Source organism: Hypomesus nipponensis, chromosome 6, assembly GCF_054491055.1.
Source record: "Hypomesus nipponensis isolate SF chromosome 6, ASM5449105v1, whole genome shotgun sequence".
In the NCBI taxonomy this organism is placed as follows: domain Eukaryota; kingdom Metazoa; phylum Chordata; class Actinopteri; order Osmeriformes; family Osmeridae; genus Hypomesus; species Hypomesus nipponensis.
The window spans coordinates 585001-592500 of NC_140366.1; the positions used below are offsets into that span (position 1 = coordinate 585001).

Below are 7500 nucleotides of genomic sequence, written 5' to 3' on the forward strand. Positions count from 1 at the left end.
CACCTTGCATTGTCAATTGCTAAATCTGTATATGGATAAGTAGCCTATGGTTGTCAACTTATTTCGTACGGCCATACCAGCCTGGCAACGCCTGATCTCGGAAGCTAAGCAGGGTCGGGCCTGGTTAGTACTTGGATGGGAGACCGCCTGGGAATACCAGGTGCTGTATGCTCTTTTGCTCATTCACTTAGAAACTGAAATCTTGCAATATGCACAAGTAGTCCTTCATGAAAGGGGCTGGAAGCTGTTTTCATTTTGACACGAGAGAGAGAGAGAGAGACCACCTTGCATTGTCAATTGCTAAATCTGTATATGGATAAGTAGCCTATGGTTGTCAACTTATTTCGTACGGCCATACCAGCCTGTCAACGCCCGATCTCGTCTGATCTCGGAAGCTAAGCAGGGTCGGGCCTGGTTAGTACTTGGATGGGAGACCGCCTGGGAATACCAGGTGCTGTATGCTCTTTTGCTCATTCACTTAGAAACTGAAATCTTGCAATATGCACAAGTAGTCCTTCATGAAAGGGGCTGGAAGCTGTTTTCATTTTGACACGAGAGAGAGAGAGAGAGACCACCTTGCATTGTCAATTGCTAAATCTGTATATGGATAAGTAGCCTATGGTTGTCAACTTATTTCGTACGGCCATACCAGCCTGTCAACGCCCGATCTCGTCTGATCTCGGAAGCTAAGCAGGGTCGGGCCTGGTTAGTACTTGGATGGGAGACCGCCTGGGAATACCAGGTGCTGTATGCTCTTTTGCTCATTCACTTAGAAACTGAAATCTTGCAATATGCACAAGTAGTCCTTCATGAAAGGGGCTGGAAGCTGTTTTCATTTTGACACGAGAGAGAGATAGAGAGACCACCTTGCATTGTCAATTGCTAAATCTGTATATGGATAAGTAGCCTATGGTTGTCAACTTATTTCGTACGGCCATACCAGCCTGGCAACGCCTGATCTCGGAAGCTAAGCAGGGTCGGGCCTGGTTAGTACTTGGATGGGAGACCGCCTGGGAATACCAGGTGCTGTATGCTCTTTTGCTCATTCACTTAGAAACTGAAATCTTGCAATATGCACAAGTAGTCCTTCATGAAAGGGGCTGGAAGCTGTTTTCATTTTGACACGAGAGAGAGAGAGAGAGACCACCTTGCATTGTCAATTGCTAAATCTGTATATGGATAAGTAGCCTATGGTTGTCAACTTATTTCGTACGGCCATACCAGCCTGTCAACGCCCGATCTCGTCTGATCTCGGAAGCTAAGCAGGGTCGGGCCTGGTTAGTACTTGGATGGGAGACCGCCTGGGAATACCAGGTGCTGTATGCTCTTTTGCTCATTCACTTAGAAACTGAAATCTTGCAATATGCACAAGTAGTCCTTCATGAAAGGGGCTGGAAGCTGTTTTCATTTTGACACGAGAGAGAGATAGAGAGACCACCTTGCATTGTCAATTGCTAAATCTGTATATGGATAAGTAGCCTATGGTTGTCAACTTATTTCGTACGGCCATACCAGCCTGGCAACGCCCGATCTCGTCTGATCTCGGAAGCTAAGCAGGGTCGGGCCTGGTTAGTACTTGGATGGGAGACCGCCTGGGAATACCAGGTGCTGTATGCTCTTTTGCTCATTCACTTAGAAACTGACATCTTGCAATATGCACAAGTAGTCCTTCATGAAAGGGGCTGGAAGCTGTTTTCATTTTGACACGAGAGAGAGAGAGAGAGAGAGAGAGAGAGAGAGAGAGACTACCTTGCATTGTCAATTGCTAAATCTGTATATGGATAAGTAGCCTATGGTTGTCAACTTATTTCGTACGGCCATACCAGCCTGGCAACGCCCGATCTCGTCTGATCTCGGAAGCTAAGCAGGGTCGGGCCTGGTTAGTACTTGGATGGGAGACCGCCTGGGAATACCAGGTGCTGTATGCTCTTTTGCTCATTCACTTAGAAACTGAAATCTTGCAATATGCACAAGTAGTCCTTCATGAAAGGGGCTGGAAGCTGTTTTCATTTTGACACGAGAGAGAGAGAGAGAGACCACCTTGCATTGTCAATTGCTAAATCTGTATATGGATAAGTAGCCTATGGTTGTCAACTTATTTCGTACGGCCATACCAGCCTGGCAACGCCTGATCTCGGAAGCTAAGCAGGGTCGGGCCTGGTTAGTACTTGGATGGGAGACCGCCTGGGAATACCAGGTGCTGTATGCTCTTTTGCTCATTCACTTAGAAACTGACATCTTGCAATATGCACAAGTAGTCCTTCATGAAAGGGGCTGGAAGCTGTTTTCATTTTGACACGAGAGAGAGAGAGAGAGAGAGAGAGAGAGACTACCTTGCATTGTCAATTGCTAAATCTGTATATGGATAAGTAGCCTATGGTTGTCAACTTTTTTCGTACGGCCATACCAGCCTGGCAACGCCCGATCTCGTCTGATCTCGGAAGCTAAGCAGGGTCGGGCCTGGTTAGTACTTGGATGGGAGACCGCCTGGGAATACCAGGTGCTGTATGCTCTTTTGCTCATTCACTTAGAAACTGACATCTTGCAATATGCACAAGTAGTCCTTCATGAAAGGGGCTGGAAGCTGTTTTCATTTTGACACGAGAGAGAGAGAGAGAGAGAGAGAGAGAGAGAGACTACCTTGCATTGTCAATTGCTAAATCTGTATATGGATAAGTAGCCTATGGTTGTCAACTTATTTCGTATGGCCATACCAGCCTGGCAACGCCCGATCTCGTCTGATCTCGGAAGCTAAGCAGGGTCGGGCCTGGTTAGTACTTGGATGGGAGACCGCCTGGGAATACCAGGTGCTGTATGCTCTTTTGCTCATTCACTTAGAAACTGACATCTTGCAATATGCACAAGTAGTCCTTCATGAAAGGGGCTGGAAGCTGTTTTCATTTTGACATGAGAGAGAGAGAGAGACTACCTTGCATTGTCAATTGCTAAATCTGTATATGGATAAGTAGCCTATGGTTGTCAACTTATTTCGTACGGCCATACCAGCCTGGCAACGCCCGATCTCGTCTGATCTTGGAAGCTAAGCAGGGTCGGGCCTGGTTAGTACTTGGATGGGAGACCGCCTGGGAATACCAGGTGCTGTATGCTCTTTTGCTCATTCACTTAGAAACTGAAATCTTGCAATATGCACAAGTAGTCCTTCATGAAAGGGGCTGGAAGCTGTTTTCATTTTGACACGAGAGAGAGAGAGACCACCTTGCATTGTCAATTGCTAAATCTGTATATGGATAAGTAGCCTATGGTTGTCAACTTATTTCGTACGGCCATACCAGCCTGGCAACGCCCGATCTCGTCTGATCTCGGAAGCTAAGCAGGGTCGGGCCTGGTTAGTACTTGGATGGGAGACCGCCTGGGAATACCAGGTGCTGTATGCTCTTTTGCTCATTCACTTAGAAACTGACATCTTGCAATATGCACAAGTAGTCCTTCATGAAAGGGGCTGGAAACTGTTTTCATTTTGACACGAGAGAGAGAGAGAGAGAGAGAGAGACCACCTTGCATTGTGAATTGCTAAATCTGTATATGGATAAGTAGCCTATGGTTGTCAACTTATTTCGTACGGCCATACCAGCCTGGCAACGCCCGATCACGTCTGATCTCGGAAGCTAAGCAGGGTCGGGCCTGGTTAGTACTTGGATGGGAGACCGCCTGGGAATACCAGGTGCTGTATGCTCTTTTGCTCATTCACTTAGAAACTGACATCTTGCAATATGCACAAGTAGTCCTTCATGAAAGGGGCTGGAAGCTGTTTTCATTTTGACACGAGAGAGAGAGAGAGAGAGAGAGAGAGACTACCTTGCATTGTCAATTGCTAAATCTGTATATGGATAAGTAGCCTATGGTTGTCAACTTATTTCGTACGGCCATACCAGCCTGGCAACGCCTGATCTCGTCTGATCTCGGAAGCTAAGCAGGGTCGGGCCTGGTTAGTACTTGGATGGGAGACCGCCTGGGAATACCAGGTGCTGTATGCTCTTTTGCTCATTCACTTAGAAACTGAAATCTTGCAATATGCACAAGTAGTCCTTCATGAAAGGGGCTGGAAGCTGTTTTCATTTTGACACGAGAGAGAGAGAGAGAGAGAGAGAGACCACCTTGCATTGTCAATTGCTAAATCTGTATATGGATAAGTAGCCTATGGTTGTCAACTTATTTCGTACAGCCATACCAGCCTGGCAACGCCCAATCTCGTCTGATCTCGGAAGCTAAGCAGGGTCGGGCCTGGTTAGTACTTGGATGGGAGACCGCCTGGGAATACCAGGTGCTGTATGCTCTTTTGCTCATTCACTTAGAAACTGACATCTTGCAATATGCACAAGTAGTCCTTCATGAAAGGGGCTGGAAGCTGTTTTCATTTTGACACGAGAGAGAGAGAGAGAGAGAGAGACTACCTTGCATTGTCAATTGCTAAATCTGTATATGGATAAGTAGCCTATGGTTGTCAACTTATTTCGTACGGCCATACCAGCCTGGCAACGCCCGATCTCGTCTGATCTCGGAAGCTAAGCAGGGTCGGGCCTGGTTAGTACTTGGATGGGAGACCGCCTGGGAATACCAGGTGCTGTATGCTCTTTTGCTCATTCACTTAGAAACTGACATCTTGCAATATGCACAAGTAGTCCTTCATGAAAGGGGCTGGAAGCTGTTTTCATTTTGACACGAGAGAGAGAGAGAGAGAGACTACCTTGCATTGTCAATTGCTAAATCTGTATATGGATAAGTAGCCTATGGTTGTCAACTTATTTCGTACGGCCATACCAGCCTGGCAACGCCCGATCTCGTCTGATCTCGGAAGCTAAGCAGGGTCGGGCCTGGTTAGTACTTGGATGGGAGACCGCCTGGGAATACCAGGTGCTGTATGCTCTTTTGCTCATTCACTTAGAAACTGACATCTTGCAATATGCACAAGTAGTCCTTCATGAAAGGGGCTGGAAACTGTTTTCATTTTGACACGAGAGAGAGAGAGAGAGAGAGAGAGAGACCACCTTGCATTGTGAATTGCTAAATCTGTATATGGATAAGTAGCCTATGGTTGTCAACTTATTTCGTACGGCCATACCAGCCTGGCAACGCCCGATCACGTCTGATCTCGGAAGCTAAGCAGGGTCGGGCCTGGTTAGTACTTGGATGGGAGACCGCCTGGGAATACCAGGTGCTGTATGCTCTTTTGCTCATTCACTTAGAAACTGACATCTTGCAATATGCACAAGTAGTCCTTCATGAAAGGGGCTGGAAGCTGTTTTCATTTTGACACGAGAGAGAGAGAGAGAGAGAGAGACTACCTTGCATTGTCAATTGCTAAATCTGTATATGGATAAGTAGCCTATGGTTGTCAACTTATTTCGTACGGCCATACCAGCCTGGCAACGCCTGATCTCGTCTGATCTCGGAAGCTAAGCAGGGTCGGGCCTGGTTAGTACTTGGATGGGAGACCGCCTGGGAATACCAGGTGCTGTATGCTCTTTTGCTCATTCACTTAGAAACTGAAATCTTGCAATATGCACAAGTAGTCCTTCATGAAAGGGGCTGGAAGCTGTTTTCATTTTGACACGAGAGAGAGAGAGAGAGACCACCTTGCATTGTCAATTGCTAAATCTGTATATGGATAAGTAGCCTATGGTTGTCAACTTATTTCGTACGTCCATACCAGCCTGGCAACGCCCGATCTCGTCTGATCTCGGAAGCTAAGCAGGGTCGGGCCTGGTTAGTACTTGGATGGGAGACCGCCTGGGAATACCAGGTGCTGTATGCTCTTTTGCTCATTCACTTAGAAACTGACATCTTGCAATATGCACAAGTAGTCCTTCATGAAAGGGGCTGGAAGCTGTTTTCATTTTGACACGAGAGAGAGAGAGAGAGACTACCTTGCATTGTCAATTGCTAAATCTGTATATGGATAAGTAGCCTATGGTTGTCAACTTATTTCGTACGGCCATACCAGCCTGGCAACGCCCGATCTCGTTTGATCTCGGAAGCTAAGCAGGGTCGGGCCTGGTTAGTACTTGGATGGGAGACCGCCTGGGAATACCAGGTGCTGTATGCTCTTTTGCTCATTCACTTAGAAACTGACATCTTGCAATATGCACAAGTAGTCCTTCATGAAAGGGGCTGGAAGCTGTTTTCATTTTGACACGAGAGAGAGAGAGAGAGAGAGACTACCTTGCATTGTCAATTGCTAAATCTGTATATGGATAAGTAGCCTATGGTTGTCAACTTATTTTGTACGGCCATACCAGCCTGGCAACGCCCGATCTCGTCTGATCTCGGAAGCTAAGCAGGGTCGGGCCTGGTTAGTACTTGGATGGGAGACCGCCTGGGAATACCAGGTGCTGTATGCTCTTTTGCTCATTCACTTAGACACTGAAATCTTGCAATATGCACAAGTAGTCCTTCATGAAAGGGGCTGGAAGCTGTTTTCATTTTGACACGAGAGAGAGAGAGAGAGAGAGACCACCTTGCATTGTAAATTGCTAAATCTGTATATGGATAAGTAGCCTATGGTTGTCAACTTATTTCGTACGGCCATACCAGCCTGGCAACGCCCAATCTCGTCTGATCTCGGAAGCTAAGCAGGGTCGGGCCTGGTTAGTACTTGGATGGGAGACCGCCTGGGAATACCAGGTGCTGTATGCTCTTTTGCTCATTCACTTAGAAACTGACATCTTGCAATATGCACAAGTAGTCCTTCATGAAAGGGGCTGGAAGCTGTTTTCATTTTGACACGAGAGAGAGAGAGAGAGAGAGACTACCTTGCATTGTCAATTGCTAAATCTGTATATGGATAAGTAGCCTATGGTTGTCAACTTATTTCGTACGGCCATACCAGCCTGGCAACGCCCGATCTCGTCTGATCTCGGAAGCTAAGCAGGGTCGGGCCTGGTTAGTACTTGGATGGGAGACCGCCTGGGAATACCAGGTGCTGTATGCTCTTTTGCTCATTCACTTAGAAACTGACATCTTGCAATATGCACAAGTAGTCCTTCATGAAAGGGGCTGGAAACTGTTTTCATTTTGACACGAGAGAGAGAGAGAGAGAGAGAGAGACCACCTTGCATTGTGAATTGCTAAATCTGTATATGGATAAGTAGCCTATGGTTGTCAACTTATTTCGTACGGCCATACCAGCCTGGCAACGCCCGATCACGTCTGATCTCGGAAGCTAAGCAGGGTCGGGCCTGGTTAGTACTTGGATGGGAGACCGCCTGGGAATACCAGGTGCTGTATGCTCTTTTGCTCATTCACTTAGAAACTGACATCTTGCAATATGCACAAGTAGTCCTTCATGAAAGGGGCTGGAAGCTGTTTTCATTTTGACACGAGAGAGAGAGAGAGAGAGAGAGAGAGAGAGAGAGAGACTACCTTGCATTGTCAATTGCTAAATCTGTATATGGATAAGTAGCCTATGGTTGTCAACTTATTTCGTACGGCCATACCAGCCTGGCAACGCCTGATCTCGTCTGATCTCGGAAGCTAAGCAGG

General features: G+C 46.9%; 20 non-coding genes and 6 pseudogenes across 20 annotated transcripts in view; all 26 read left to right on the forward strand.

Annotated features, from left to right (window-relative positions):
- Nucleotides 1-63: 63 nt before the first annotated feature.
- On the forward strand, nt 64-172 carry LOC146283609 (5S ribosomal RNA; annotated as a pseudogene).
- Nucleotides 173-344: 172 nt separating this feature from the next.
- On the forward strand, nt 345-463 carry LOC146283610 (5S ribosomal RNA). Its single transcript, XR_014760830.1, has one exon. It is a non-coding gene; the product is annotated as a 5S ribosomal RNA (ribosomal RNA).
- A 172-nt stretch (nt 464-635) lies between these two features.
- LOC146283611 (5S ribosomal RNA) lies at nt 636-754 on the forward strand. The gene has a single exon (XR_014760831.1). It is a non-coding gene; the product is annotated as a 5S ribosomal RNA (ribosomal RNA).
- Nucleotides 755-926: 172 nt separating this feature from the next.
- LOC146283612 (5S ribosomal RNA) lies at nt 927-1035 on the forward strand (annotated as a pseudogene).
- A 172-nt stretch (nt 1036-1207) lies between these two features.
- LOC146283613 (5S ribosomal RNA) lies at nt 1208-1326 on the forward strand. Its single transcript, XR_014760832.1, has one exon. It is a non-coding gene; the product is annotated as a 5S ribosomal RNA (ribosomal RNA).
- Nucleotides 1327-1498: 172 nt separating this feature from the next.
- On the forward strand, nt 1499-1617 carry LOC146283614 (5S ribosomal RNA). Its single transcript, XR_014759168.1, has one exon. It is a non-coding gene; the product is annotated as a 5S ribosomal RNA (ribosomal RNA).
- A 192-nt stretch (nt 1618-1809) lies between these two features.
- Nucleotides 1810-1928, forward strand: LOC146283615 (5S ribosomal RNA). Its single transcript, XR_014759169.1, has one exon. It is a non-coding gene; the product is annotated as a 5S ribosomal RNA (ribosomal RNA).
- Nucleotides 1929-2100: 172 nt separating this feature from the next.
- Nucleotides 2101-2209, forward strand: LOC146283616 (5S ribosomal RNA; annotated as a pseudogene).
- Nucleotides 2210-2393: 184 nt separating this feature from the next.
- LOC146283617 (5S ribosomal RNA) lies at nt 2394-2512 on the forward strand. Its single transcript, XR_014759170.1, has one exon. It is a non-coding gene; the product is annotated as a 5S ribosomal RNA (ribosomal RNA).
- Nucleotides 2513-2700: 188 nt separating this feature from the next.
- On the forward strand, nt 2701-2819 carry LOC146283618 (5S ribosomal RNA). Its single transcript, XR_014760792.1, has one exon. It is a non-coding gene; the product is annotated as a 5S ribosomal RNA (ribosomal RNA).
- A 170-nt stretch (nt 2820-2989) lies between these two features.
- On the forward strand, nt 2990-3108 carry LOC146283619 (5S ribosomal RNA). Its single transcript, XR_014761516.1, has one exon. It is a non-coding gene; the product is annotated as a 5S ribosomal RNA (ribosomal RNA).
- A 168-nt stretch (nt 3109-3276) lies between these two features.
- On the forward strand, nt 3277-3395 carry LOC146283620 (5S ribosomal RNA). The gene has a single exon (XR_014759172.1). It is a non-coding gene; the product is annotated as a 5S ribosomal RNA (ribosomal RNA).
- Nucleotides 3396-3575: 180 nt separating this feature from the next.
- LOC146283621 (5S ribosomal RNA) lies at nt 3576-3694 on the forward strand. Its single transcript, XR_014760553.1, has one exon. It is a non-coding gene; the product is annotated as a 5S ribosomal RNA (ribosomal RNA).
- A 182-nt stretch (nt 3695-3876) lies between these two features.
- On the forward strand, nt 3877-3995 carry LOC146283622 (5S ribosomal RNA). Its single transcript, XR_014761219.1, has one exon. It is a non-coding gene; the product is annotated as a 5S ribosomal RNA (ribosomal RNA).
- A 180-nt stretch (nt 3996-4175) lies between these two features.
- LOC146283623 (5S ribosomal RNA) lies at nt 4176-4294 on the forward strand (annotated as a pseudogene).
- A 178-nt stretch (nt 4295-4472) lies between these two features.
- LOC146283624 (5S ribosomal RNA) lies at nt 4473-4591 on the forward strand. Its single transcript, XR_014759173.1, has one exon. It is a non-coding gene; the product is annotated as a 5S ribosomal RNA (ribosomal RNA).
- A 174-nt stretch (nt 4592-4765) lies between these two features.
- LOC146283625 (5S ribosomal RNA) lies at nt 4766-4884 on the forward strand. The gene has a single exon (XR_014759174.1). It is a non-coding gene; the product is annotated as a 5S ribosomal RNA (ribosomal RNA).
- A 182-nt stretch (nt 4885-5066) lies between these two features.
- Nucleotides 5067-5185, forward strand: LOC146283626 (5S ribosomal RNA). Its single transcript, XR_014760554.1, has one exon. It is a non-coding gene; the product is annotated as a 5S ribosomal RNA (ribosomal RNA).
- A 178-nt stretch (nt 5186-5363) lies between these two features.
- Nucleotides 5364-5482, forward strand: LOC146283627 (5S ribosomal RNA). The gene has a single exon (XR_014761220.1). It is a non-coding gene; the product is annotated as a 5S ribosomal RNA (ribosomal RNA).
- A 172-nt stretch (nt 5483-5654) lies between these two features.
- Nucleotides 5655-5773, forward strand: LOC146283628 (5S ribosomal RNA; annotated as a pseudogene).
- A 172-nt stretch (nt 5774-5945) lies between these two features.
- Nucleotides 5946-6064, forward strand: LOC146283629 (5S ribosomal RNA). Its single transcript, XR_014760481.1, has one exon. It is a non-coding gene; the product is annotated as a 5S ribosomal RNA (ribosomal RNA).
- A 176-nt stretch (nt 6065-6240) lies between these two features.
- On the forward strand, nt 6241-6359 carry LOC146283630 (5S ribosomal RNA). Its single transcript, XR_014760928.1, has one exon. It is a non-coding gene; the product is annotated as a 5S ribosomal RNA (ribosomal RNA).
- A 176-nt stretch (nt 6360-6535) lies between these two features.
- On the forward strand, nt 6536-6654 carry LOC146283631 (5S ribosomal RNA; annotated as a pseudogene).
- Nucleotides 6655-6830: 176 nt separating this feature from the next.
- Nucleotides 6831-6949, forward strand: LOC146283632 (5S ribosomal RNA). Its single transcript, XR_014759175.1, has one exon. It is a non-coding gene; the product is annotated as a 5S ribosomal RNA (ribosomal RNA).
- A 180-nt stretch (nt 6950-7129) lies between these two features.
- LOC146283633 (5S ribosomal RNA) lies at nt 7130-7248 on the forward strand. Its single transcript, XR_014760556.1, has one exon. It is a non-coding gene; the product is annotated as a 5S ribosomal RNA (ribosomal RNA).
- Nucleotides 7249-7440: 192 nt separating this feature from the next.
- The window catches only part of LOC146283634 (5S ribosomal RNA), a 119-nt gene continuing 59 nt past the window's right edge, over nt 7441-7500 (forward strand). Inside the window, exon 1 of the ribosomal RNA XR_014761221.1 lies at nt 7441-7500. This exon is cut by the window's right edge and continues 59 nt beyond it. This is a non-coding gene — a ribosomal RNA (5S ribosomal RNA).